This window comes from Neofelis nebulosa, chromosome 17 (assembly GCF_028018385.1).
Source record: "Neofelis nebulosa isolate mNeoNeb1 chromosome 17, mNeoNeb1.pri, whole genome shotgun sequence".
Classification (NCBI taxonomy): Eukaryota; Metazoa; Chordata; class Mammalia; order Carnivora; family Felidae; genus Neofelis; species Neofelis nebulosa.
Window position 1 is genome coordinate 28,747,038 of NC_080798.1, and position 22,545 is coordinate 28,769,582.

At 50.6% G+C, this 22,545-nt stretch overlaps 1 long non-coding RNA gene across 2 annotated transcripts; it reads left to right on the plus strand.

The window, feature by feature from the left end:
• Positions 1 to 6,465: 6,465 nt before the first annotated feature.
• LOC131499358 (uncharacterized) lies at positions 6,466 to 22,054 on the plus strand. 2 transcript variants are annotated; one of them, XR_009255822.1, is made up of 4 exons: positions 6,466 to 6,590; positions 7,422 to 7,932; positions 19,147 to 19,232; positions 20,501 to 22,054. It is a non-coding gene; the product is annotated as an uncharacterized LOC131499358 (long non-coding RNA). The 2 variants fall into 2 exon arrangements; XR_009255823.1 differs by lacking the exon at positions 19,147 to 19,232.
• Positions 22,055 to 22,545: the final 491 nt, after the last annotated feature.

Genomic DNA, 22,545 nt, shown 5'->3' on the forward strand with positions numbered 1-22,545 from the left:
GGTAAGAAAGCCCCCTCCAGCCTCCTTCCGTGTTCATCCTGAAGGCTGGCCGCCCTCCCTGCCAGCGGCTGGGAGCTTTCATTCGAGTGGAATTGAGCCGAGGACTTTTGTAGCACTTCATTTACATGTATGCCAACAAGCTGAAATGTGCAGCAACCTTGGAACACTTTCAAAGGCAGGAATAATTCCTCTGAAATAGGTCTTCCGAAAGCTTTATCTTGTCCTTTCTTTTTTTGTTAATCTTGGAGCCCCTTAGCATGTCAAAGCAATTTTTCTAATGTCACATCTCTTAGACATTAGCATGAAAGGGCTTTAAGAGATGATTTGAAAAAGAATAAATGTTGAATGAGCATTTATTATAGAGTCGCTTACGCTACATTTGCATTTTGACTCTATTTCTGCCGTGTGGGCTGGAGAAGCAGGCTGATTTGAAAGTCAATGGTGTCTAAACAGGCGACGCTACAACTCTGTTTACACTCAGCTGTTTCCTCTACGCATTAATTTACAGAAAGAGAAGATTTCATTAGGCTGATTTGTCGCGGGGAATGAGATTAAGCAGAGCGTGTGTGCGCCTCACACAGAGGTGGGATTCCCAGCAGGAGCTGAACCTGTCAAGAGGCCACGAGGCAAAGGTAAGGGGAGCCCATTCTAAGTGCTGATTGCTTTCTGCACACGTCTTAGCAAATTAATTAGCGCTGTCCCGAGGAAGCCGGCCTGGCCCAAGTGGCACAGCGCAGTGGTTAGAGCCCAGCCTGTGAACAAGATGCCCTGGAGGGGACTCCCTGAGGCCCAGGGCGACTGTTTTCATCTGTTTCCTCATATCTGTCCTTGTCTCACAGGGTTGATACGAGAGTGACACGGTGGATGGAAGGTGAATAGGGCAGCGCTGGACACCCAGGAAGTGCTCCGTCAATATGAGCGGGTTTTGACATTTAACATTTTTATTGGCTTCTTGGTACAATTTGGTCAGAGTTCCAGACAAATGACCCTGGTGTGTGCCAAGTATGGGTTTTTCCACCTTCGCTTCTGGAAGAAGCTCATTCTGTGGGTTCTGACCACAGGCAGGCAGGTGGGTATGAGTGGGTTCTGGGGCCAACGACGGGTGTTTCAGGGATTGCTTCAGGCCTTTTCTGTGTGTGTGTGTGTGTGTGTGTGTGTGTGTGTGTGATTGGGGGAGAGAGAGAGAGAGAGAGAGAGAGAAAATGAGAGAGGGACACAGGTCAGCTCAACGCATCCTGAGGCGCCCTCAAGCGTGAGCCCCCGGCCCCGCCCTTCCCAGCCCCCAGTCAGCCTCTGCCACTCCATTTTCCTGCAAGTTTCTCTATTTGTCCCCTCACGTCCCCAGACTGTAAGCTCCTTGAGGGCAGGGAATGGCTCTTATTAATTTTCATCAAAATCTGGCCCCCAGTTGATGCACGATGAATTCGTGCTCCATCAAGTCTGTGCCACTTGTTCAGGCTTGGTTTTTTAAAGCCGCCTCCCCCGTGTCCCAAGCCAACCTTAAGTGGAGGTCCAATCCCACGGAGTCTGTCACTTACTGGCCGTGTGACTCCAGGCAAGTTACTTAAAGTCTCTGAGCCTTAGCTGCCTTCAAATGTGGATAATCATAAACAAGTTGCTTCTCCTTCCTGGGCCTCAGTTTCCTCTTCCATAAAAGTGAGGCTGGATGGTCTATTTCTAAATTCCCGTTTAGCTTAGCAGGTCTCAGACCCCCTGGTGCCAGGAGTGGGATTTGCCCCTCTCTTTGAGCCCCCATCAAAAGGCAACACAGTCGCACCTGGGCTCCTGCCCTGCAAGAAAGGCCCAGCAGCCTGGGGCGAATCCTCCTTGTTCTGTAGAAAAAGATGGAAAGGTTGCCAAACAGAGGCTACTTGAAAATGTAATCATAAGTTTTGGCTTAGGAGGAGAGATTAAGGTGGCGGTGTGTGTGGCGAGGAAGAGAGAGAGGTTTGAGAGAGAGAGAGAGAGAGAGAGAGAGAGAGAGAGACAGGGGAGAAGAAAGCCCACTTCAAGGCCGGTTTCCCTCCCCTGGCTGGAAACCTGTGTGTGTGCAGGGAACAGAGCAGAGGCAAAGGCTGGCCTTCTGATGGAGCATGGGGTGCCCACTTTGAACGGTGGCCTTTGTGCCTGCCTATTCAGGGCGGCCTCAGGACAATGGGGGGCAGACACGCAGGGGCGGACAATGACAGGGACATCGCTGCCTGCCGCTTTGCATTCCCTTTGAAGTGGCTCTGCCCTGGGCCCCCCGCAGGCTCCAAAAAGAATGCTTTTGTTGCCCGCTCCAAAGATGCAGTAAGATGCTGACCAAAAGTAACCGGAGGGGATCTGCTCGATTAAAAAAAAAAAATTAAAGATAAGAAACAAATCAAGCTGGCCACGTGGGGGCTGGCGGCAGCTTTGAACCCTGAGAAGAGAAGGGACATCGTGACCCAACCCTATCTCCCCTCCGGGGAAGTGACTGACTTCTGGGGGTCACTCTCAGTGGGAGCTGGGGGCCCGGGTGGGGAGTCCTAGCTTGCTGGGGTCTCCTACAAGTTCCCCAAACTGGAGCCAGGACCCGGAAAGCCCACTCCAGTGCCGGCGTTTGGGCAGAAAAAGGCTGGAGGCAAACTATAAGAACTGTACTGTTTACTGACTTTGGCCTGTGCCAAGCCTGGGGTTAAGTACTTGCTTTCTTGCCTGTGTGATTACCTTAAAAATGCTTTGTTCTTATCCATGTGATTAATGTGCGAACACAAGATAAGTCTACTTCCTAGGGGGTGGAGGTCAGCATCAGAATTACCTAAATCAGGGGGTGCCTGGGTGGCTCAGTCGGTTGAGTGTCCAACCCTTGATTTCAGCTCAGATCATGATCTCACGGTTCCATCAAGCGCAGAGCATGGTTGGGGTCCTCTTCCTCCCTCCCCTCTCAAAAGTACATAAATAAACATTAAAGAAAAAGGAGCTGCTGAAATCACGAGTCCAACCTGTTGGGTTCCGGGCTGTGGGGGAGTAGGTGCAAAGTTCCAGAGGGCGCCATTCATCCTATGGTTTTGTCACGGTACCTGCTGGAGTTGTACAGTGTACAACTTGTACACCTGCACATGGTGCCCCTGCCAGGGATGGTTAAGTGATATATGAAGGGTCCTCATCAGGAATCCACACTTCCAGTATCGTTATCAAAATCAACATCACGAATTTGTGTATTAGCGTGAGGACTGTTAGAAGCAGTTTTTTCATTGGTGATGAGAATGGAATTTGAAATAGCTGGTTGGTCGGTAAGGTTGGATAGGCCCCCCTCCCTGTGAAAAATGAGATGTAAGTCCTGGGAAGCCCAGGAGTCTAACACTAGCTCGGCACAGTGTCTAGCTCATCGTGAGTGCTCAGCAATTGTTATAATTATCCCCATTCCCTGCTGAGGAAGCGGAGGCTCAGAGAGGGGCATTAACTTGCCCAAGCACACACAGCTGGCAGATGGCAGTGCTAGATGTGGCACTCCTGGGCCCTCCAGCCCTGGCCTCTCCTGACTTTGAGAGGATGCCTCTTTCAAGTGGGCAGTAACGGGGTCAAATCATGGCTCTGTGAATCATCGCCTCAGGCCACATGTGCCAAGGCCCCCTGCTCAACAGTATCAGGTGCCCTGACCTCGAGCCCCAGGTCCATCAGACCTTTTGGACCTGCCCTGAACATCCGGAGAACTCTTCATGCTTGCCATGCCCTGGGTTTGCCCCCAGAGGCTTTTTTTTTTTTTTCCAGACAGTATTCAAAGGGGGCAGAATCGAAGAAGATCTTGGGTTAGTGGACAGTCATCTGGGTCCCTTTTATCATTTTTGGGCACCGAGCCCCATTTCTGTGCTGGCTCTCCTTTGGAGGACTCCTAGGGGCGGCAGCTCTCTGTCTACACCGTGGAGAGTCTGAAGTGCCTGGGAGCTGGTCCTCCGCTAGAGCAGGTGTGTGAAAGCTCACTCGCCTCGCCTGGGCCCTTCAGAGTTCCCTGTGGGGTCAGGTAGAAGCTGCCCTCTGTGGGGCTGGCCTGAAAAATTACCTTGCTTGGTCCTGCCCTCCCCCACCCTGCTTCCCTGATTCACTTCCTGAATGCATTGCACGGGCTAGAATGCTCACCTTGGGATCTGCTCCCCAAGGTGCTGACCCCTTTAAGAAGCCTGTACCCACAGAAAGTCCAGAATATGCAGCTTTGCTCCATCTTGCATGGGAACCAGCTTACCAAAGTGAGGCGTTCCCCTGACAGAATCCAACAGGACAATCTGGGGCGCCTGGGCAAGTGGCCCAAGGCCGTGCACTCTGCTTCTGGGGCCTCTGGAGGACTCGCTGTCCTGTCTTCTCTGATGCTCTCAGGGAAGCCCCACTTCGCCTCCAGCTAGAGGGTGGCTGAGTCAGGACTTGAACCCAGGCGTTTCACCATAAGTCTAGGACTTAAAAACAAATACCACCCCTTCCCCTGCAAACACCCACAGCACATTCATGGCCTGCAGGCCCTGTGCTGGGACTTTTCCCAGTACCTCATCTACCAACTTCCTTCCCACTGCCCTACAGGTGAGCAATAGGCCGAGAGAGAGACACAGAGGCCACATCAGGGACAGAGATTGTGAGCTGGCAGGAAGCAGAGGGCCTGAGAGCCCAAGATGGGTCATGACCCAAGGCTGTCAGTGCTTTTCCTGACTGTCTGTATGCCTGCCAGTGTCTCTGGGTAACCAGTCCCTTTCATTCAGACTCCTTGGGAACTCTGGTGGCTCTGGCTTGCTGGCCTCTTGGACAGGCGTCCCGCCCTCAGTCTCTGAGGCTGCCTCTTTAGAATTCCCCAGGGTTCCAAGAAGTCCTCAGTGGCTCTCACGGCCAAAGGTCTGGTTACTCTCAGCTCCTGGGCACTTAGCAGCCCACAGATTGGCACGGGCAGGCAGCCTGTGACTCCCCACCTCCTGCTTGTGGTGGGTGAAGCTCCTGCTTCAGGCACCTCCTTGCACTCCTAGGGGCTATAACCCAGTACCTGAGTGGCCTATCTACTAGACTGAGCTCCCTACCGGGCAGAGCAGGAGACTGAGAGGGACCCTGATTTACTGGATCTAGTGTGTGCAACATGCTACATAATGTGTCAGGCACTGAAGGGGGAGAAAAGATGCACAATGCGAGCTCCCTGCTCTCTGGAGCATGGAGCTCAGCCTACTGGCCTGGCAGGTCCCAAGCAGCCAGAAGAGCCTGGATACCAGTAGCCAGCAGGCTGAGTCAGACTGGCAGGAATCTCAGCAGAAGGGAACCTGTTCTCAGGAGGTCAGGAGGGCTTCCTGGAGGAGGGAGCATGAACTGAGCTTTGATTCCTGGAGCCACAGGACTGTAGACAGAATCAGATCACCACTCCTGCCTTTTCCCAGGCTGTTGCCCAGGCCTGGCCTTGTGTTTGACCTGTCTTATTTCCCATAACCCTGCGAAGGGGATCTTGTCCTTTCTTGATTCTAGATGAGAAAACTGAGGCAAAGAGAGGTTACAGAGCCACACAGTTGGTGACTGGTGGGGCCCAGGTTGGAGCTGTCAGTCTGGAAGGCACACAGATCCTGCAAAGGAATAAATCGCTGTCAGTCAAGGCTATATGTTCTCTAGTAGGAGGGAGGCATGCTGTGGGTGTAGGATGGGGACTGGGAGAGATGGGGAGGAAACTTAAAAATTGGGCTCTTGCAGGATGAGTAGGAGTTTGTTCAGGTCAGAGGAGGGCATTCCAGGCAAAGAAAACAAGTGCTAGCACATGAAGGTGAGAGAGCTCGGTGCCGCCAGGGAGCGGGGCTGGAGGGACAAGAACCTGAGGCCAGCATTCAGCACATAGTAGACACTCAAAAATTGTTTATCGGATGAATGAATGCATGTGCATGCATGAATGCACTGTATCCCTAGGCTCTGTTAGAAGTAGGAGTTCAAGGGGCGCCTGGGTGGCGCAGTCGGTTAAGCGTCCGACTTCAGCCAGGTCAAGATCTCGTGGTCCGTGAGTTCGAGCCCCGCGTCAGGCTCTGGGCTGATGGCTCGGAGCCTGGAGCCTGTTTCCGATTCTGTGTCTCCCTCTCTCTCTGCCCCTCCCCCGTTCATGCTCTGTCTCTCTCTGTCCCAAAAATAAATAAAAAACGTTGAAAAAAAAATTAAAAAAAAAAAGAAGTAGGAGTTCAATAAATATTCGTTGAATGAATGAACGAATGAACGAACTGTATTTCCTTTGCCCCCCACCCGCACCAGGCACGCCCTGAGTACTTGCTGACTGAATGCGCGACGGAACGAATGCAGTGGCGATGTCAGGAACTCGCAGGGGACGCCGACTGCCTCAGCCTCGCCGGTCCGCCGGCCCGCGACCGCGCCGCGGCGTCCCCGCCCCCACCGGCGTGCGCGCTAACGCGGAGCAGATGGCGGGCGGCGCGGGCCGCGCGGGCGGGGCGGGGTGGGCGGGGCGGAGCGCCCGCGCGGCGGCAGCCGGGCCTGATTAGGGCCCCTCCCGCTGGCGGCCGCGGGCGCTTTGAAGTGAGCCGCTGCCGGGCCGCTCCGGCCGCCTGGCCGTCCCTGCCGCCAGGCCGTCGGTCCGGGGCTGGCGGCGGGGCCGGCGGCGCGTGTTTATCCAGGTGCGGGCTGGGGGATGGGCGTGGGGATCCTCTTTCCTCCCGGCCCATCTGGGACTTCAAAGCGCGGCGCCGGGCTCAAAGGCGGCCTCGGGGTGGGGGTGGGGGTGGGGGCGGGGCGGGCGCGCGGGCTTCCTGCGCTCCGCCGGCCCCAGGCCCGGGGCGGGCGGCCCCTTGCACCGCCGTCCCCCACCCCCGCCCCCACCCCGGAGAGCGCTTTATGGAGCGCCTACTGTGTGCTCTGCTGTCAGTGTGTTATTTCCTGACCTCTCGTTGCGTCTAGAGACGGGCGATGCTAGGATCCCCATTTTACAGGGGGAGGAAACTGAGGCTCACAAAGATCAAGGGCTGGTCCGGCACGTCTATGGCCATCTGACTCCCAGGGCCTCTCTGCATCCCTGCCTTTAGGAGCAGCCTTCTTCCAGCTCTTTCTGAAGCTCGGCCCACCCCGTTGTGGGCACAATGGTTATAGTTTATTATAGAAGCAGTGGCTGGCGTGTCTCGAGCCCCTCCCATGTGCCAGGCGTGTGCCAGGCGTGTGCTAGTGCTTCGTCTGCCCACACCACTCTGTGAGGTAGGCGTGGCCGTTTCCCTCACTTCAGAGAGGTCAAGAAATTTGCCCAGAGCCACACAGCTAATAAATGCCAGAAGCAAGATTTGAACCTAAGGCCAGTTGGCTCCAGAGTTCTCCCTCTATCCATCAGATTCTACCCTACTCCCTCCAAGGAGCCTCCCCGGTAGCCCCAGGTCAGGGCTCTTTCTGTCAGCAGAACAGCCGATAGAAGTTAGCTGTCTACACCCTGGGTACATCTCATCTCTTATCTCGTTACTCAGGTACCACCAGGAGCCCTGGCATCATCAGAATCTTATTAGAAATGTAGAATCTCAGGCCCCTCCCCAGACCTGCAGAGTGAAATCTGTATTTTAAAAGATCCCTGGTGAATTGGACACGCAATAAAGTTTGAGGACGCTAACATCTGGTTAAAAGTCTGCTATTGCCACTGTGTGGGAACCTATCTTTGGGAAGCTGCACCTCCTTCATCGGACTGGCAAGAGTTGAGCCTTCTCCATCAGACCAGCTATGCTTCCAGAGCAGAGGCTGTGCTTCTGGGATCTTCCCGAGGACAGGGATTGATCCTCCCCAATCAAACTGGGAATCTGGCAGAAGCAGAGGTGGTTCTTGGTCGCAGGCCGGAAGCTCGCCTGAAGCTTGTGGTGCCACCCCCGTCTGACTGGCAGTCCCCAGGATCCCCTGCGAAACTTGGCTGGCTTTGGGGTCGAGAGCCACCTGCAAGGAGAGGTATCTGTTCGCGTTTTCCAAGAGGATGGAGAAGCCAGAGCGGAGGTGTGCCTTCTCTCCGGGACCCTCGTGAGCCCCTTTCTGGCCAGGGGTGTGCCTGCTAGAGGGTTCTGGAGGGGTGGGGGCAGGGGAGAGGGCAGATGCCACAGTGGGACCATGTGTGCTGCTGGACACCAGGTCTCTCTGGGCAAACATTTGTCCTTATGTGTCACCAAAGGACCACTCAGGCGGCAGGAAGCCCGCAGGCGGGTGCAGGAGTAAGCCTGCTGGCAGCGGGAGGGTATTTTTAGAGTTTTGACTGACGGCCCTTTATTAAGCTGTTGCTGCCTCTGCCCTGGCCCCCGGCCCCTTTTGGCCTGGATGAAAAAGAAAGCACATTGTCATTTTGTTACGAAGAGAGTCCTGGCAGCCCTTCTATGGTCCCTCGCCAACTGGACAGGTTATTTCTCGCTGTGTCTGGGGTCCGTGCACCCCCGCTGGCACTCCCAGTGGGCCCCGCAGCCTGACCCTTCACACATCTGGCAGTGATAAATGGCTTCAGCATCGCTGCCATCACCTTGCACCCTCTGATCCCGCTCACTTTGTTCTCCCTTTAAAGCCGGTGGGCGGGTTGGGGGGGGCGCTCTCTCTTCTTCCCCTTCTCCATCAGCCGTCTCCTGGATACTTGCAGGCCTGTGCTCTGATACCACTTGAAAGGGACCGCAACAGTCAGTTATCTGGTCTGGGAAGTCCGGCCGTGAGTTGTCTTTGCTGACTCGTGGAGTATGTGGGGTGGGAGTGCATGCCTGTGTATGGATGTATGCCTGTACATGAGTACCTCAGGCATGCCTGCGTGTGCTCGTGTGTGTGTGTGTGTGTGTGTGTGTAGATCTGAGCATGTGCTAGTATGTGTGCCTTTTAATTACTATAGCTTTATAATTTACTTTGATCTCCAGTAGGGCAAGACCACCCCATTCCTACTACCCCCCCCCCCCCCCCCCCCGGCCACCACAAACATCCTCTGCTCTTTTAAAAATTATTCTTGGGGTGCCTGGGTGGCTCAATCGGTTAAGCCTCCGGCTCTGGCTCAAGTCATGATCTTGCGGTTCGTGGGTTTGAGCCCCGCATCGGGCTCTGAGCTGACAGCTCAGAGCCTGGAGCCTGACTTGGATTCTGTCTCCCTCTCTCTCTGCCCCTCCCTGACTTGCACTCTGCCTCTCTGCCTCTCTCTCAAAAATAAACAAACATTAAAAAAAATTTTTACCCAGTAGTTCCAATCTCAGGAATATGCTCAACAAATTTGTGCATAAATGTGGATCAAAAGACAAGTATCAGAATGCTTTTTGTGAAATCTCCAAGCTGGAAACTCCCCAAATGCCTGTGAAGAGTAGAATGGATAAATATGTGGTGAGATAGTCGTACATTGGGATATTACACAGAAGTGAGAATAAACGATCAACAACTCAGGCAACAATATGGATGAATTGCATAATCATGTTGAGTGAAGGAAACCAGATACAAAAAGTACATGTGGTGTGGTTCTAGGTATAGAAAGTTGAAAACCAGGCAAAGCTTGTTGATTAGGATAGAGGCCAGGAGAGTGGAGTACCCTTAAAGTTGGTACTGGGGCACCTGGGCAGCTCACTTGGTTAAACATCCAACTTCGGCTCAGGTCATGATCTCGCGGTTTGTGAGTTCGAGCCCTGCTCTCAGCACAGAGCCCACTTCGGATCCTCTGTCGGTCTCTCTCTCTCTGCCCCTCCCCACTCTCTTAAAAATGAGTAAATAAAAAAAGATGGTAGTGACTGCAGGGAGGCAAAAGGGCAGTTTCTGGGGCAGTATTCTGTTTCGTGATCTGGGTCTGGGTGACCTGGGTGTGTTCGCTTTGTAAAACTTCATTGAGTTGTTCACTTCTAATTTGTGTACTTGTTTGGGTGTATGCTGTTCTTGGGTTATGGTCCTCCACAGGAATTTTTAGAACAGCTTAGTGAGTTCAATGAAAAATACTGTTGGGTTGGAATTGCATCGTATCATAGGTTAATTTGGGAAGATTTGTCCTCTTTATGACATTGGGTCTTTTCCTCCATGAACATGGTATATCCCCACTTATTCAGATCAATTGTTACATCTCCTCAGTGAAGTTTTATGGCTTTCTCCAGAGTCCTGTGAATTTCTGCTTTGGGTTTATTCCAAGGTGGCTTGTGTGTTGTTGTTATTGTGAAGAGAATGTTTTTTCTCTCATATGTTTTCAAATCTTTAGAAAAAATTGGGGTAAAATACATAAAAATTTACCATTGTAATCATTTTAAAGTATACAGCTCAGTGGCATTAAGTGCATTCACATTGCCACATCACCACATTCATGTCCAGGATGTTTACCTCTTCCCAAATTGGCCCTCTAAACATGATCGCCATTCCCCTCTCCCCCCAGTCCCTGGAAACCACTACTCTCTTTTCTATGTCTATAAGTTTGCCTATTATATGTATCTCATATAAATGAAGTCAGACAATATTGGTTCTTTTGTGACGGACTTATTTCAATTAGCATAATGTCTTCAAGGTCGATTCATATTGTAACAGGTGTGTGAGAATCTCATTCCTTTTTAAGGCTGAATAATTTTACTGTATGGATGTACCACATTTTGTTTATCCATCCGTTGTTGGGCATTTGGGTTATTTTCACCTTTTGGCTGTTGTGAGTCATGTTGCTGTAAACATTGGTGGACAAATCGGCATTTGAGTCCCCACTCTCAATTCTTTTGGGTATATACCCAGAAGTGGAATTACTGGATCAAATGATAATTCTCATGTTTAATTTTTTGAACCTACTGGTTTCCACAGCGGTTGTGCTATTTTACTTCAAATCGGTTTGGGTGGTGTGCAGGCAAGTGGTTGGATTTTTGAAAATTGATCTTGCAGTTTTGTGCATATCATTGAGTATGTGCATGCATTTTGTGTGTGTGTGTGTGTGTGTGTGTGTGTGTGTGTGTGTAGCAGTCACACTAACAAGAGTATGACTTTTAGTAACTTAGAATTCTCTGGCTGCATTCCCCAGAACCCCCTGCCCTCCCCCTCCCCCCCCCCACCCCCCCCGCAAGCTGGTTTCAAGAGCCAGGAGTTTTATTCTTTCACCCACCCAGAAGTCTAGAAATAGGGTGGGCTGTGCCCATGATAATCAGCAGCTCAACAATATCATTCTTTCTGTCTCTCTACTGCTGCCTCCTACCTACAAAGCCAGATGACTGTAAGAAGACTGCCGGTGACAGGGGGACCACGGGCTTCTTTGCCCATGTCCAGCAGGACAGAGCAAAGCCCCCCCCACCCCAGGCACGGACTATGGCTCCCTTCCTTTGCAAGCAAGTGATTCCAGTGGCGCAAAGGCAGGCCTCCGAAGGAAGTTGCAGGTACAAACCATTAGGAGCAAAGCAGAGAAGCCGGGAGTGGGGCACAGCTGCACGGGAAGGCAGAAGGCACCCAGGGGGTCTAGGAGGGTAGCCACACTGTCCCTACAGTCGGGTCGAGTTACTCAGGATCCTCTTCTGTATCTGCTTGCTCAGGCTGGCTGCTCTCATCTGCACGAGATGGCAGCCACGGGTCCTGGGTCCCTTCCAAATGTAACAATATCTGGCCCCTGAAAGGGGCTGTCTCTTCCTGTACATCTCATTTCATCAGTGAGGAAACTTTTCACAAAAGCCCCAGCCTCCTTTCCTCAGGCCTCATTGGCCAGAATCGTATCACATGCAGATCCTGAAATCAGTCACTACGGCTGGTTGGACGACTCTAACAGATCTGAGGAGAACACCTTGTGTGGGTTTGTGGCGACACGGGGCGGGGGGCGGGGTGGGCAGACACCTGTGGAGACAGAGGTGGGAAGAGAGGAGCTGAGACTCTGAGCCTTTCCTTCTGGTTGTTCTGTCCTGACCTTCAGAAACCACAGTTGCTCTTCAGGGAGGTGTGTGTGTATGTGTGTGTGTGTGTGTGTGTGTGCGCGCGCGCACCCGTGCGTGTTAGGGGGCGGGTCATGTAGTGGTGGAAAACTTCCTGTAGGAAGGGGAACTCAGCATTACAGGAGGAAGAGAAGCAGCACATTTCGGGACTTGGGGGAAATGTGGGCAAAGGGTGCGATCAGAATGAGCAGAGGCATTTTCACATCCTGCAGAGAAAATGCTGGTTGCACCTGTTGTGTCTTTTATCTGTGCAAGGATACAAAGATAAGGAGGAAAAGAGGAATGGGCTTTTATTGTATTTTCTATTTATTATTTTTTTTTAATTTTTGAAAAATGTTTATTTACTTTGAGAGAGATTAAGAGTGCATGCGAGCGGGAGAGGGACAGAGAGAGAGAGAGGGAGAGAGAGAATCCCAAGCGGGCTCATGCTGTCAGCACAGAGCCTGACATAGGGCTCGTCCTTGTGAACTGTGACCTCATGACCTGAGCCAAAATCAAGAGTCAGTCGCTTCTCTGACTGAGCCCCCCAGGCCCCCCAGGAACGGGCTTTTAAATGCAGCTCAAGACTGAATCCATTGATTCTTTCATTAATTCCACAGGTGCATTTTGAGGACCTACTCTATGCCGGTCTTGTGCCGCGCACAGGTCACCCAGCAACAAGGAAAGCAAAGCCCGTGCCCTCGTGGCACGCCAGTGAGAGGAAAAGATCACGGGCTCGACCTTCTGCTGTGGCATGTATCACAGTCTGGCCGGCTCAGATGGTCAGGCCATGTCTGTCTCCCATGCTGATTATTTATTACCCTCAGCTGGGTGACTCTGGACCCCAGTGATCAGTGCCACATTCTTGTTGCAAAGAGGATCTGCCTCTCAGCCGTTCTCCAGAATCTCCCAGTCAGGGCACAAAGTTTTCAAGGTGTCTCCTTGCCAGGCAGTGAGACGCAGAGTAAGCAAGACAGTGAGTCTGACTTTATAAACAGCCATCCCTTAATCTTGCTTGATGGTCAGTAGATTAAAAGACATCGGGTCTAGTAAGATGCTGTGATGTGCTGCCCAGAGCACCTGCAGGATGGCGGTTCACGCCCTCGGCTTCAGAGCGCTGGCGCCGCCGGCTCCGGTGAGTCCCTCCCCTTGACCGTGGGGAGCACCCTTGCCCCTGCTTCTGCCCACTCTCTGGGGGTGGTCCAAGTGTACCATGAGGCCTCCAGGGCCTGCCTGTATCTGTGACAGCTCTGAAGGCCTTTGGGACTCCAAAGCTCCCTTGGGGGTCGGCAGAAGCCTCTGTTCCAGGCATGGCAGCCCGGCCTTCCCTCTGCCCAACCCTGACCTCACTAGCCTCAGGATGGGGGTTCTGGGATGATTCCTGACCCCTGTACAGATCTCCATTTCATTGTCTGGTCCCTGGGGACCCTATCTAAGAGAGACTGTACTAAATGTAAATGGAAGAACTATTTTGTAATTTTTTTAAATGTTTATTTCTTTTTGAAAGAGAGAGAGAGAGAGAGAACACACAGAGAGAGAGAGTGCACACCCGTGCATGAGTGGGGGAGGGGCAGGGAGAGAGGGAGACACAGAATCTGAAGCAGGCTCCAGGCGCTGAGCTGTCAGCCCAGAGCCCGAGGCGGGGCTTGAACCCACGAACTGTGAGATCATGACCTGAGCCGAAGTCAGTTGCTTATCCGACTGAGCCATCCAGGTGCCCCAGAGGTATTGTTACTTTAGATGATGAGAGACCAGACTAGGTGTCTTCAGTTTCTTTCTTTCTCAAGGTCATACAGGTAAACGCACAGCTCCCATTTAAAAACACTCAGGTGGGGGGTACCTATCAGTTAAATGTCTGACTCTTGATCTTGGCTCTGGTCTTGACCTCAGAGTTGTTGAGTTCAAGCCCTGGGTTGGGCTCTGCACCGGGCCTGGAGCCTACTTTAAAAAACAATAAAGTACATACACACACACACACACACACACACACACACACACACACATTGTCGTTTTATTTTTTTTTTATTTTTTTATTTTTTTAAAATTTTTTTTCAACATTTATTTATTTTTGGGACAGAGAGAGACAGAGCATGAACGGGGGAGGGGCAGAAAGAGAGGGAGACACAGAATCGGAAACAGGCTCCAGGCTCTGAGCCATCAGCCCAGAGCCTGACACGGGGCTCAAACTCACGGACTGCGAGATCGTGACCTGGCTGAAGTCGGACGCCCAATCGACTGCGCCACCCAGGCACCCCGCACACATTGTCGTTTTAAAGTACATGCATTTATTGAGCACTTGCTACCTGCCAGCAAAGCACTTTGCATACATTTGCCCGTCTCGTCCTCGCTATAATCATATGAAGGTGTAGTGTTATCATTGGCATTTCAGCACAAGGGCAGTGAGGCTCAGAGAGGTTAAATAACTTGTCTAAGATCACCCAGATATGTCAGGGTTGGATCAGGGAAGCAGAACCTCTACGAGCGATACAGAAAGTGGATTTATTATGGGCGTTGGACCATAAGCATCACGCAGGCATCTGCATCTGTGTGTGCATCTGGGGCTGAGCCCAGAGTCCCTCTCCGCGAGCCTCCCCGGAAGGACAGCTGGGTGCGGATGGCTGCAAGAACAGACTGGATGCAGGGTCTGTCTCTCATCCTCTCCAACCCGGGTGCCGTGGATGACCCACAGGAGAAGCTGGTGCCCTTCGCCAGAAAATTGCCCCACAGCCCGGCCAGCACTGGGAGAGGCTGGAGGAGGTCTGGAAGTTGCTGGAGAAGCCAGGGTGGGGCAGTGGCTCAGGGGTAGCACGGCTAAGTGGCCACGGGGCCCGGAGCCCTACACTGGCCTCGGGAGCAGGAAGAACGTGGCTGTGCTAGACTTCCACCTTCTGCAGCTCACCCACAGGTCTGTTTCAGCCAACGCTAACTCAGAGCCATTTGGAAATTCGGGGGCGATGTGGTTCCAGCTTAGCCAAGCCAACAGGGTGCCCAGGCATTGCAGATACTAAGGGGCATCAGAGCCAGAGTCTGGACCCGTCTGTCTTGTGCCGAAGCCCACAGAATGTGAGTTTCACTTTGTTTAGCCAGAGCGGGTGGGTAGGAGGGGTCACACCTGATGGAGGTATGGAGTCACACCCACAAATGTGACTTCGGGGCTGGCTGGTTAATATATAAGTGGGTGCAGCAGCAGGGCACCGTGAGGACTGTAGCAAACCGAAGAGCTCCCACTCTGTCTACAGTGGGGAGCCACTCCCAGCTCCTGGCCCAGTGCTGCCATTTAGGAATGTGGCCAGACAATCTGACTTTTTTCACTATAAGCTGGAGATACTAAATTTGGAGTGTGTGTGTGTGTGTGTGTGTGTGTGTGTGAGAGAGAGAGAGAGAGAGAGAGAGAGAGAGAGAGAGAGAGGGAGAGAAATCTGCCAATTCAAATGTATTGGCAATCAATTTGCATTCTTTGGACATCACTGTGCAAATCAAACAAAATCTGACTATGGGTTGGATTTGGCTTCTGGGCTCCTGGTTTGTGACTTTGGACCCTAGTAACTTCTAAGGTCTTTTGTGTCCCAGAAGATTCTCCCCAACGTGCTGGCTAAACTCTTGTGCTGCTGAATTGAAGGCTCCCTATTTTCTCAGAAGACTGGGAGGCAGCCCCCACCCTCTGGCTCCAGCTCCCACACCAGCATGGTTCCTAGAGTTTGGTTACCTTCCTCTCTCCTTGTTTTTAGCCACCTCTCAAACCGGAAGATGTCCGGACCAGACTCCTTCAGACAGACAGGCGTGATTGGATTTGAGGCGGGGATTAGATTTCCTGAATCCCGCTCCTGGTGCTTATATAGCCCTTTCTCTTCTACATGCACCAGCTACCTGAGCACCTTTTTTCCCCTTGAACTAGAGAAGATTGGTTTTGTTCTCTAATACGGAAACATTGTTGTTGTTGTTTACATCTGCCATTCATAAATGCAAAAATGTAGTCGTGCAAACTGGTAATGCGCTTTTTCCATTTTATTGTCTGGCCTCCCCCGCCTTCTTTTCTCCCTCTCCCTTCCAACTCATGCTTGCAAGCCGGAAGGATCCTTCCGTGTTTCTGTCGATTCTCAGGGGCCACACGTACACAGGACACACGCGTGCAGGTGCACGGGACGCATGCACGGTTAGAGGGTTTCCTCGATTGTTGTGTAGATTGCCAAAAGGAGGCACTTCAGACGCTTCCCTGCAGGTCGCTTTTCTCCTCCTCTGCTGTGGCCTTCCCTGGGTCAAGCTCAAATGCATTCTTCGTGCAGGCTGAGTCTAGGGTGTCCTATGCCGTCATTTGGTCCGTCACTTCCTACTGACGGACACCCAGCCTGCGCATTGAAGCGTGCCAGGCTTTGCCACGTGGACGTCCAGAAACTGCAGCGCCTTATCACCACCAGAGTTTATTTCTTGTTCTGTCCCAGGGCAGCGTGGTCGGGCAGCCCTGGGGCGGTGTCCTCCAGACAGGGACTCGGGACTCCTGCTCCTTCCATGGCCAATCATGGGGTCTCCTCAGTTAACTGCAGGAGCAGGGAGGCAGAGGAGATCTCTTTCCCCCTCAATCCCTTAGCCAAGACTCAGTCACGTGGTCCCAACCAAAATGCCAGAGAGGCTGGAAAACAAGGTCTTCCTTGTGTGCCAGTCTCTGCCATGCTTTGTTTCGAGGTGGGTTTTTTTTTTTTTTGCTATTATGAATAATAATGTGTCATGTGTCCTTAGAATATGGTAGTTTCATTTCTATCAGATAGATTTCTAGGGTATGGATTGCTGGGTCAAATACACACATATACTTAAGAGAGAGCACAAGTGGGGGAGAGGGGCAGGGGGGAAAAGAGAGAGAATTAAAAAAATATTTTTAATGTTTATTTATTTTTGAGAGAGAGAGAGAGAGAGAGAGAGAGAGTGAGCGGGGGGAGGGGGGGGTAGGACAGAGAGAGAGGGAGACCTGGAATCTGAAGCAGGCTCCAGGCTCTGAGCTGTCAGCACAGAGCCCCATGCAGGGCTTGAACTTACAAACCAGGAGATCATGACCTGAGCAGAAGTTGGGCCTTAACTGACTGAGCCACCCAGGCACACTGAGAGAGAGAGAGAGAGAGAGAGAGAGAGAGAGAGAGAGAATACGAGAATCTTAAGTAGGCTCCATGCTCAGTGCAGGGCTCAATGTGGGGCTCGACCTCATGACCCTGGGATCATGACCTGAGCTGAAATCAAGAGTCAGACACTCCAGGTGCCTGGGTGGCTCAGTCGGTTAAGCGTCCGACTTCAGCTAAGGTCATGATCTCATGGTTTATGTTCGAGTCCTGCGTCCAGCTCTGTGCTGACAGCTCAGAACCTGGAGCCCACTTCAGCGTCTGTGTCTCCCTCTCTCTCAGCCCCTCCCTGGTTGCATTCTGTGTGTCTCTCTCTCTCAAAAATAAGTAAACATTAAAAAAAAAAAAAAAGAGAACCTCAACTGAGCCACCCAGGCGCCCCTAGATATATATATTTTTTAATGCAAAATTTTAATACAACTCCTGAAGTTTTAATTCCTGTAGCCAGCTTTCTTCTCAAAAAGATTACAATAATTTGCCTGTTCAGTAACAACATATGAATGTAGCTTTCTCCAAATCCCTGCCAGCAATTGCATTACTGGTTACTGTTCTTTTAAATTTGCCTGTGTGATATCTCATTGTCAGCTTAATTTGCATTTCCCTGACCACTAATGAGTGTGAGCATCTTTTCATTTGTTTGTGGCCAGTTGGCTTCATTCTTTTGTGAATTGCCTATTCATGTCCTTTGCCATAATTTCTTTTGGGTTGTTTGCCCTTTTCTCTTCAATTTGTAAGAGCTCTTTGTATATTATAGCTGGTAACCCTTTGTCCTCTGCATCACGAATATTTTTCTGAATTTATTGTTTGTCTATTAACTTGGTTTATAGTATCTTTTGCCTCACAAGAGATCAATATTTTTATGTTGTCAAATGTGCCCGTCTTTTTAATTTCTATATTCTGGGTTTGCATTCTTGGAAGGTCTCTCCTTACTTGGTTCCTTTAAGAAACTGCTCTCCGGTCATGGGCTGTGAACTGGAAGCGACTTCCCTCTTCCCCTCTCCCGGGTATTTGTAGCCACCCTTGCTACTCCTGGCCACGTGGGCACCAAGGCCCAGACTTGATTCCTGCACAACTTTTCAGGCATTTGGGAGCTGAGCAATCCGGGTCACACAGCTGGAGGTCAGGGAGGGGCCCTGGGCTTGGAATCTGAGAGCCTGGCTACTAGAACTGGTTTTGAGTTGCCTGTGTGACCTTGGCGGAATCACTTGGCCCTCCGGCCCTCAACGGCCCCACCTGTAACATGGGGGCATAACCCTTGCCCTGGTGGCTTCCTAGGGTGCGGTGAATCTCAGATGATAAGATGGGGTTGAGCACTCTGTAGGCTTAGAAACACTGTACAGATGTTGAGTTGCAATGACAGTGTGACAACTGACAGTTTCTGAGTCTTGACAATAAGTGACTTTACATACATCATCTCATTTAATCCTCAGTAATCCTAAAACATAGGTATCATAACCGTCTTTTTAGAAATAAAGAAACATAGACTCTGAGTGGGTAAGTTACCTGCCCAAGATGCCAAGCAGATAAATTACAAAGATTCCAGAATCTGAGTCATTCCTAACCCTTGTGTGTGTGTGTGTGTGTGTGTGTGTGTGCACCTGTTTGTGTGTGTGATAGGCTGGTAAGGAGAACTTTACAGTATTTTAAAGACTGCAGAGCTAAAAAAAAAAAAAAAGACTGCAGAGCTTAAGGTTAATGTGAAAAACATGGGAAATTTTCTAAAACACACTGGGTGTTTCCTGGGAGGACCACCTTCCTGACATTCAGAGTTCTTAAAACCTGTCAAAATGGACAAGAGTGGCCTCCAAGCAAGACTGGGGCCAGGAAGGGTGCATGAGGCCTCTGATATAGTTGTCCCCAGAGGAAGGGGGCAGGACTGGAGGGCTGGTCACTGGCTGAGGGCACGGAGAACTAACTTGCTGTGAGAGGCACTAAGGTACCTTGGGTCTGGGGCTCATGGGCTGGTGTTGCTGTGGGGGATGGGAGTGAGGGCAGGGCCTTAGCGGGGCTCATGTCTGGCTGTGGCCTAAATACCTGATGAGTGGAGGGCCAGGTTGGTATGAATGTGGCTGCCTCTTTCCACAGACTCTAAGTCCCTGTGTCACGATGGTGGGTGTCATGACCATCTCCTACAGCCTGACTCTCCTTTCTTTGTTAATAAAACTCCAGTCTTCGAGGGAGACTATCTTTCTGAAGAGGTCAGTCTTGACCAGACTAAGCCAATCACAATAATGCCTTTCTCCTGGCAGAGATGGGCCTGTGTTGCGATTCTGGCCAGTGAAGCATGAGAAAAAGCCACGGAAGGGGCCCTCCTTGGCTTAAAATGAGGCTCAAGGTAAGGATTATGAAACTGAATAAAGGAAACCTCATTTAAAGTGGAATTTGGAGGGGGCACCTGGGTGGCTCAGTCGGTTAAGCATCCGACTCTTGGTTTTGGCTCAGGTCACGATCTCATGGTTTGTGAGATCAAGCCCCACATCCTGCTTAGGATTCTCTCTCTCCCTCTCTCTCTCTCTGCCCCTCCCTGGCTCTCTTTGTCTCTCAAAATAAATAAACTTAAAACAATGGAATTGGGACGCCAGTAGGGGGAGCTCTTGTGCCCTTCCACTTGGGCCAATTGTAGACGCAGCAGGCCTGAGAAGGACCCTGCAGGTCAATACTGTTTTAGCTGTTGCAACAGGAGGAAGGTTTCCTCTTATCCTGACAACAGCCCAGCCAATGGGAGACTGTCACAACTCAGCCGATGAAAAGCCACTAGACTTTGAACTCCCAGTGTACTCCCATAGACTTCTTATTTATAATAGCCCTCCCTACTTCCCCCTTTGTTTTCCTTTGAGGGTACCTTTCCTTTGTTCTCTGGACTTGTTTATGGTTTTGCTATAGCTTTCTTGTCCCAAATTGCAATTCTCTGCTCTTCCCATTTATTCCCTAAAAATAAACCCATTTTTACTGGTAAAATAACTGGCAGTTTTACTTTTAAGGTTAACAGGATATCTCCTTTTTCCTGCTTTGGCTATTACTGTGTGAGGGCATGATGCTTGGCGCAGCTGCAGCCATTCTGTAATCATGAGGTGACAGGTCTCTAAGGGTGGCAGAGCAGAACCAGCAGAAACATGGTGGTTGGAAGTGGTGATGCACTTGAACCAATGAACTGACCAAACCCAGAAGGCCCACCCTTTGGACTCATTGGCCTGTGAGATGACACATTTTTCTTGCTGTGTAAGTCACTTCGAGTTGGGTGTTCTGTCCATTGCAGTCAAATGCAGGCTGTCTTTGCACATTTTGCAGGGGTAGGACCAGAGAGTGAGGGAGATATGATCTACTTAAGATCATAATCAAGTGCTTTCATCTCAGGATGGCTTTGCACTCTTAAATTTATCGAGGACTCCAAAGAACTTGTTTTTTTGTGGCATGGAGCTATCAATATTTACTATATTTGAAATTCAAACTGAGAATGCTGAAAAAGATTTATGTATTAAATCTTAGAAAGTTCCACCTTAGGTTAACATAAGTAACTTTTTTTTTTTTTAAATGAAAAAGAACTCGATTTTCCAAAACAAAAGAGATTTGGTAAGAAGAGTGGCACTGTTTCTGTTTTTGCAGGTCTTCTAATGTCTGGCTTAATAGAAGACAGCTGGGTTCTCATATTGGCTTCTGCGTTCAATTTGTTCCAATATCCCATGTCATGAAGCCCCTGGGAAACTCCGCTGTGCAAATCCTGGGAGAACGAGAGTGAGAAAAGCACCAGCCATCGCGGGATTTGTATTAGTTTTCTGTGGCTGCTATAACAAATGACTGTAACCTTGGTGCCTGACAGCAGAAATGTCTTCTCACAGTTCTGGAGGCCGTGAGCCTGACGTGCAGGAGTTACCAGAGCTGTGCGGTTCCCAGAGACTCTAGGGGAGAACCTGGCACTTCCCTCTGCTGGCTTCTGGTGGCTGTCCACGTCCCTAGGCTTGTGGCTGTGTCACTTCATTCTCTGCCTCCATTTTCATAGCACTGTGTTTATCTTATGACATTTGTCATTGGATTCAGGGCCCACCCAGATCATCTGGGCTTATCTCCTCAAAATCCTTAATTGTATCTGCAAAGACCTTTTTTTTTTTTTTTTTTTTTTTTTTTTTTTTTGCAAAGAAGTTTCTATTCAGTTTCTGGGGATTAGGACATGGGCCTATCATTTTGGGGACCACCATTCAACCCACTACAGTATTATTACAAAAATAATTCAGCCTGTGGAACCCCTGAAAGAGTCGTGGGGACCCCTGGGGTCACACTTTGGAAACCAGGGATCTATGACTTCCACACATATATAAGTAGGCAGATGGTGGAAGGAGGGCCAGATACACGTGGCCTAATAATCCAGTGAAAATAAAATTTCTAGATAGAGTCCTAGAGGGAAGATGCCAGCAAAGGGGAACGAGAGGTGTCCAGTGTGTGAGAGAGAACCAGGGCCAGTGGAAGACCACAGACTGGGGAGGAAGATGGCAGGCAAAGGGCTTCTAAGTACAGGAATGCCTAGTTCGGTGTTGTTCCTGTGTGGTACCATGCTATGACCTACCCCCCCGTCGCCTGGAAACTGGTCCAGGCTGATATTCACCAAGAGCTCTGCGTGAATGATGCTGATGCTGGTGGAGAGAGGGACAGTCCAGGGAAGCAGCGGCTGGGGCTCCTATCTGAGGCAGTTACAAGACAGGACGTGGCAGGCAGGATGGTGACATGACCCCACACTGACCAGGTCAGATAAGAACTCAGAGGTCGGGGGTGCTGGAGAAAATCTAAGAGACGCCCCCGAGATTGTGAGACAGAGGGGTTCCCATCTTCAAGTCTGTGTGAGAGAGTAGCCTCGCTGGTTGGTCGGCAAAAGTGGATGAGCTTCGCAGCTCAAAGGACGAGTACCCTTAACCAATATCCAAGTGATTGGGTTGAGTGGGACCAGGAGCCCAGGGAAGAGATGGGCGAGACCCTTTTGCAGGTGCCACCTCCCCAAGCGGCCCATGAGGAGTCCCAGAACCCCTAAGGCAAGTGGATCGCATTTAAAACAGATTAATCCCTCCCTCCTCACTTTACAAATGGAAAATCATAAAGAGAATGGCTGATGATTGTCACGTCATACCAATGCAAAAAAAAAATAAAAACCAAACCAAAACAAAACAAAAACCCTCCACAAAACCCCCACAGGCTTTTAGGTCACAAAAAATCACCTTAAGAATGGAAAAAAAAACACCTCGGGGTACCTGGGTGGCTCATCAGTTAAGTGTCAGACTTCCGCTCAGGTCATGATCTCATGGTCTGTGAGTTCAAGCCCCGCGTTGGGCTCTGTGCTGACAGCTCAGAGCCTGGAGCCTTTGGATTCTGTGTCTCCCTCTCTCTCTGCCCCTCTCCCACTTCTTCTCTGTCTCTCAAAAATAAATAAACAGTCTCGCTAAAAAAAAAAAAAAAAAAAAATGAAAGAAATGACCAAATGTCTATAATGAGCTATAATTTTTCACCTATCTGTTTGGCCATGACTGGCAATTAAAATAATTGATAGTATCCAGCTCTGGCAAGCGTGGAAGGAAAATTGACCCTTTGCGCCGCTGGAGGGAGAATTAATTGGTACAGTCGTATGGAGGGCAGCTAGAAAATGTGAGTCAAGATGCAAACGGTGC